The sequence below is a fragment of the Ascidiella aspersa genome, chromosome 5, assembly GCF_963924565.1.
Source record: "Ascidiella aspersa chromosome 5, kaAscAspe10.2, whole genome shotgun sequence".
Taxonomy (NCBI): domain Eukaryota; kingdom Metazoa; phylum Chordata; class Ascidiacea; order Phlebobranchia; family Ascidiidae; genus Ascidiella; species Ascidiella aspersa.
The window spans coordinates 27,006,197-27,013,142 of NC_139451.1; the positions used below are offsets into that span (position 1 = coordinate 27,006,197).

At 31.8% G+C, this 6,946-nt stretch overlaps 1 long non-coding RNA gene across 1 annotated transcript; it reads right to left on the reverse strand.

Moving 5' to 3' along the window:
• LOC146145702 (uncharacterized) lies at positions 1 to 5,704 on the reverse strand. The gene is made up of 4 exons (XR_014498687.1): positions 5,608 to 5,704; positions 4,773 to 4,889; positions 1,521 to 1,646; positions 1 to 342 (listed from the first exon to the last, which is right to left on the reverse strand). It is a non-coding gene; the product is annotated as an uncharacterized LOC146145702 (long non-coding RNA).
• Positions 5,705 to 6,946: the final 1,242 nt, after the last annotated feature.

Below are 6,946 nucleotides of genomic sequence, written 5' to 3' on the forward strand. Positions count from 1 at the left end.
TTTTTGAAAGTAGAATTTTTATGAAATAGGGATTTTGACTGGTGCTTCGTACAGTCAGTGATAAATTTTGTTATTATTTAGGATAGGAAATTACTCTCATGGGACACTTTTTAGTGTCGTATATACATTCTGTTAATTAAATGTTTAGGCGGTTTAAAGAATGTAGTAAGCATATCATTGAACATTGTAAATTGGTGATGTGTCAATCATACATGTCCACATATATATTTTAAATGACTATATACTTGAATAATTGTTTACATACATCCGGTTTGCCTGAAATGTGGCGACATAAAATCTGAATGAAATTATATACAAAGAATGGCCGTAAATCCTCTGCACCTGAAAATAAAAGAATGTATATCAAGCCTTGAAAAAAGTTGGGAAAATTTGATGGTCTGGCCTTAACAGTAATTTATAACTTGTAGCAGTGATACAGCTAAGCTACTAAGAAAACAACTGTGGTGTGTTGTTTTATTATTGTTTATTTCCCTAGGTGTGTATAGTCCAATTGCATAATACTTGTTGCACACCACACAGGACTTTTATTTGGGACAGTTACTTAACATATAACAGGGGTTCCCAACCTTTTTTACGCCGTGGCCCCCTTTAAACATTTTGGGAAATCAATAGCCCCCCTATTTTTTCAACCTTTTGAATACACAGTAACCAACATTAAGAGTGATAAAATGATATAAATACAACACACAATAAACATGAGAGTACATTCATTCGTTAATTCAGTTAATGTGATATTTAAGCTTGTTTTTCCTCTGGCAATGTCTTATTTTCTGGTTTAGTGGTGGAAAGAGCCAGCCGCATGTCACATCATAAGCTTAGGGTATGAATTGCTTAGTTTTGGCCAAAATGTTGTTAACCTATCTTTTGCAAAGCTCAATCGGGTTGCCATCTCTTCTTGCAAATTTTAATTAATTTTTTTTGTTCTAGTAGAGTAAATATTAAATTAAAAAAAATGTTTGTTTTTTATTGCCCCCTTGAAAAAGGCTCATGGCCCCCTAGGGGACAGTGGCCCACAGGTTGGGAACCCCTGATATATAATAACAGATTGGTTCTACCGGCCCCTAATAGACAATCTAAAACCAAAAAGTATCTTGTTTATATGCTGTAAGTATTTTTAACGATGGGTCCATAGAACCACAAGGGGTCTGTAAAAACATTACACAAAATCCACAACGGAAAATAAAACTGAAATTTTTAAAAAAAGTTAAGCAATAGCTGATCAATATAACCAGTAATATTTTAAGCATTTAGATTCGATTGCAATGTAGACATAATGTTCATCCACAAGGGTCAGTGTTTTTTAAATATACGTCTGATATTATTGGGATTTGTGACCCTAAAAGTTTGGCAAATGTGATAGTCATTACAATTATGCGTTTATACCCAAACTGTTGCTACCAGGCATATTATTAATAAAATAAAAAAAAAGAGTTTATTTTTATTTCTAATAACGCCTACATTTTTGTTTAAAATAAAATATTTTTAGAAATGCTTTTTACCGATTTCAATATGGCATTCAAAACCATCTCCTTGAAATCCATCCCTACATTCACAAATTGCAGTTTCTCCAGAGTTAGTGCATATAGCGTTTTTATCACAAGTTTGAACTTCACAGGGCTCCAGCTCTGTTTCTGTAACAACACAAACAAAAGACTTTAATTTAAAAGCACTCTTATCATGTTGAAACTTTACTTGCTTCAATCCCTACATTTTTCAATCTGCTCTCTCATTCTCTTTGATTTTGACAGTAGTAGTTTAGTATTGTTGGTTATGGGTAGAGAACAATTTTCATTGTGTTCAGAAACATGTTTGAAAATCTCCAAAACTGTCTAGGCAAATGTGTGGTACTGTTATATTAGCTTTATTAAAACTCTAGTAGCCCAGTTATGGTCAATTATTTTTGACAAAAAAATAAAAAAATGCTATTAATGTCCTTGTTTTGACACAGGGTTTGACAATTTTATTTAAAAGTCTATAAATGTATTTCATGTTCTTAATTTATGCGTTTTTTTCAACTATACAACAAAACTGTATCCTGTGGTTGGTAAGCTATAAAAGGTGAGGATACCTTGTAAGTGTCATTTATTGATTAAAATATTTTAACAGAAAGAAAAATAAGCGTTATGCCTTTTCTTTGCAAAAAGGTTTGCGAAATAAGCCTTGGCCAGATTAAATTGCTTTTGCAGCCTGGACTCTGTCTGGGGGCCAAAGCTTACTCAGGTCAAAAAAATGTAGAATTTTTCCCAATACATACGTATTAACTGCATGTTATTTTGCTGTATTGTTCCCCTTTAAACATGCTTAATGGGCCAATTGATTTCAATTTCGTCACTGGATGCTCACAGCAGTGTTGTAATGACTTAGGCCAATGAATTGACTTAAGTCATTTTGCGTTATTTATCCCAATCTTTGGACATAAAAGAATTCGCTTGTCATATGCTGCTTTAATGTTATTTTTTACTTGAGTTGCTCATAATAATCGGAGGAGTACTTGCCGGTTTTCATAATTTAAAGTTTTATTTTTTTGACAAGGGCTGGACTTGAAGTTGACTTGCTCTAATTATGAATTGACTGAGACTTGACTTGGGCAACCGATGACTTGGACTTAAGTTATTTTACGAATGACTTGACTGGGACTTAGGTCATATCAAAATGACTTGTTTACAACACTGGCTCACAGTGTAGTTAAAAACTTGTTATAAATTTAACACAACAGTACAACATTCAATGACATCTTACCTCTGCATGTATACCCATCGCCGCTGTAACCCTCTTCACATGTACACTCAAAGCTTCCTATTGCATTGGCACAGATTGCATTCATGTCACATGGGCTTATTTCACATTCATTGATATCTACATTAAGAATACAGTAAAGTAGAACTGCTATGTTTTGAAAACTGTTTACTGATGCATGAGAAACTGTTAGCAATTTCAATGCAATGTGCCGTTGCATTGCATGGATTAGATTTGCATATGCTGAAGTCTAAATTTTTAAAGACCTTTGTAATATTTGTCGTTTTTTTAATTTATTATTATTTTTTTGGTTTTGCTATAAGCCACAGCACAAAATGTTATTTTTAGATGAAAAATATTATACATTACTTTGGTAATAACAAGTAAAAATTGCCCAAATCCTGAGACAAATAAATAAGTTTAAACTTCAACCCAAAATGACATATTCAGCACTTATTGAAACTAATTTTACATACCTATTTAATTTAAGTAAATATTTTATCAAAAAACAGTAAGTTCAGTCTACAAAGCTTGTTAGCAGACTTGGATAACTAAATAGTCCTACTTTTTTAATAAAAAAAAAACTAAAGCAAAATGCCGCTAATGCTAATCTAATTTGTAAATTGCTTGTGTGCTCTAATTCTAGTTCTAATCTAATTCGGAGTTTACCAAAATACTACTTTGTTCAACAGCATTTTTAATCTCTAAGGTGAATAAAAGAATTTGGTTGGAATAACCTTTTTTTATTTTTACAGTCTGAAAAGCAAATTCTATGCTACACATATAGAAATTGTTTTTTAACAATTTTTCAAATAAAAAGGTTGTTCTCACCCTCACACATTTTGATTTTTGGATTTAAAAGCACTCTTATCATGTTAAAACTTTACTTGCTTTAATAGAGACATTTTTCAATCTGCTCTCTCATACTCTTTGATTTTGACGGTAGTATTTTAGTATTGTTGGTTATAGGTAGAGAACAAGTTTCATTTTGTTAAGAAACCTGTCTAAAAATCTCCTAAAACAGTCTAGGCAAATGTGTGGTACTGTTATATTAGCTTTATTAAAACTCTTGTAGCCCAGTTATGGTCAATTATTTTTGACAAAAAAATAAAAAAATTCTATAAATGTCCTTGTTTTAAAACAGGGTTTGACAATCTTCTTTAATAGTCTATAAATTTATTTCATGTTATCCTAATTTATGCGTTTTGTTCAACTATACAACAAAACTGTATCCTGTGGTTGGTAAGCTCTAAAAGGTGAGGATACCTTGTAAGTGTCATTTATTCATTAAAATATTTTAACAGAAAGAAAAGTAAGCGTTATGCCTTTTCTTGTTTGCAAAAATAAGCCTTGGTCAGATTAAATTGCTTTTGCGGCCTAGACTCTGTCTGGGGGCCAAAGCTTACTCATGTCCAAAAAAATGTAATTTTCCCCAATACATACATATTAACTGTATGTTATTTTGCTGTATTGTTCCCCTTTCAATATGCTTAATGGGCCGATTGATTTCAATTTCGTCACTGGATGCTCACAGCAGTGTTGTAATGACTTAGGCTGAAGACTTGACTTAAGTGCACTTAAGTCATTTTGCGTTATTTGTCCCAATCTTTGCACATAAAAGAATTTGCTTCTAATATGCTGGTTTTATGTTATTTTGTACTTAGAGTTGCTCTTAATAATCAGAGGAGTTTGTCGGTTTTCATAATTTAATGTTTTATTTTTTTGACAAGGGCTGGACTTAAAGTTGACTTGCTCTAATTATAACTTAAAACTTGACTTGGGCATGGAACTTGACTTGGGCAACCGATGACTTGGACTGGGACTTGACTTGGGCAACCGATGAATTGGACTGGGACTTGGATTGTTATTTATTCAAAAAAAACTTGACATGGACTTAATTTTTTTTACGAATGACTTGACTGGGACTTGAGTCTTTTTAAAATGACTTGGTCACAGTGTAGTGAAAAAATTGTTATAACCTTAACACAACAGTAATACATTCAATGACATCTTACCTCTACATGTAAACCCATCGCCCCTGTAACCCGCTTTACATGTACACTCAATGCTTCCCATTGCATAGGCACAGATTGCATTTATGTCACATGGGCTTATTTCACATCCATGGAAATCTACATTAAAAATACAGTAAAGTAGAACTTCTATGTTTTGAAAACTGTTTACTAACAACCTGTGCATATTGCGCACAGCGCTTGCTGTATACGTTTTTAATTCATTGATTTAACCCACAGCACAAAATGTTATTTTTAGATGAAAAATATTGTACATTACTTTTGTAATAACAAGTAAAAATTGCCCAAATCCTGAGACAAATCAATAAGTTTAAACTTCAACTCAAAATGACATATTCAGCACTTATTGAAACTAATTTTACTTACCTATTTAATTTAAGTAAATATTAAACAAAAAACGGTAAGTTCAGTCTAGAAAGCTTGTTAGCAGACTTGGATAACTAAATAGTTCTAGTTGTTGAAAATGAATAAAGAGTTATTCGAAACGTTCAAAATGATACCTACTTCTGTATGGGCTTTGATATTCTTATTACGTCTAAATAGTTCTACTTTTCCAATTAAAAAAAAACTAGAGCGAAATGCCGCTAATGCTAATTTAATTTGTAAATTGCTTGTGTGCTCTAATTCTAGTTCTAATCTAATTCGGAGTTTACAAAAATACTACATGTCCAACAGCATTTTTAATCTCTAAGGTGAATAAAAGAATTTGGTTGGAATAACTTTTTGTTTTATTTTTACAGTCTGAAAAGCAAATTCTATGCTACACATTACAGAAATTGTTTTTTAACAATTTTTCAAATAAAAAGGTTGTTCTCACCCTCACACATTTTACCATCTCCAGTGAAACCTGGCAAACATTCACATACATAACTCCCTTCAATGTTCGAACAGTTAGCATATGCATTACAAGGTGTCGATGGTAAAGAACATTCGTCAACATCTGTTGATTAAATGTAATTATTTAGTAAATCTCTCCCTGGATTTATAACTATAAATTTTATTTTACAATACATCTTTGTATATAAGCAAGTGTCATTTTTGATTAGCCACATAACATAGTTTAATTATTTATAATGCAAAGTTTACTATTTATACTGTTAGCAGCTAAAATGTAAAAAAATGTAATGCCAGTTGTAAAAAAATATCCTAATTCACTTCCTTAGTGATAGTGATAGTATTTACATATGCTTTTAAACATGGTTCATTACTACTTACATATTAAACTTCAATACAACTAAATTCATCAGTATTTTAAAAACATTTTTGTAAATTTTATAGATAACTTTGTAAAGAATTTTTAGTCACCTATGTTGGACAAAAACTTTAATAACACCCTAATAATTTTACATTTTTTTTGAATTCCATTAAAAGCAACTTGTATTGGAATTCATTGAAAGTGTCACCAAACATAGATTGTAAATGTTATGGCCGTTGTATTGCAATTTTCTTACCTTATTTATTTTTGCTCAATGAATTATTATTTTTAGCAGCTATTGGCAGTTTTACATATTTTTACCCCCTCCACAATGATATAGTAATTCAGTGGTTGGCAAACTGTAGGCTGCAGAGCAATTTTTGCTGGGCCGAGGGTTACTTTGTAATAGTATAGCGTTATAATGTAGTTCTGGGCTGTGTAATAGCTGCACAGTTTTTTTTTTAAAGTTAGTGTGACTAAGAAGTTTTATATTGTCTCATCCGCCTCAGCATGGTTCATGCCTGCATGCCAAATGTGGCCCTGAGAGGGCCTGTAAAACTAAATATTTTGCGCTCAGTGCGTATGTTATATGTTTTACATTATGGCATGGCAGTGTTTTCATCACCAAGGCGTCATGTAATGTTTCACATTTTCTTTGTGTCAACCGCCTAACACTGTGTGAAATTAGATTTTCTGCAAAATAAAATTTCCACTAAAGTATATCTAGTTCATTGTATTCCTTTTTTGTGTTTCCTGCAAACTTTTTGCGTTATTGCGGGTGTCCCGATTCAGCTGTGAAGATAATATGATGTTAATATTTTATGCACGATAAATTTTCTTTAGTTGCACAATACCACACCGGTTGGTTAAAGAACGCCAAGTTTCTTAAATTACTTAGAACTATGTTGTTACTTTTGGAGTCAAATTTAAGGATTTTTCTGTACATGTTTTATACACATAA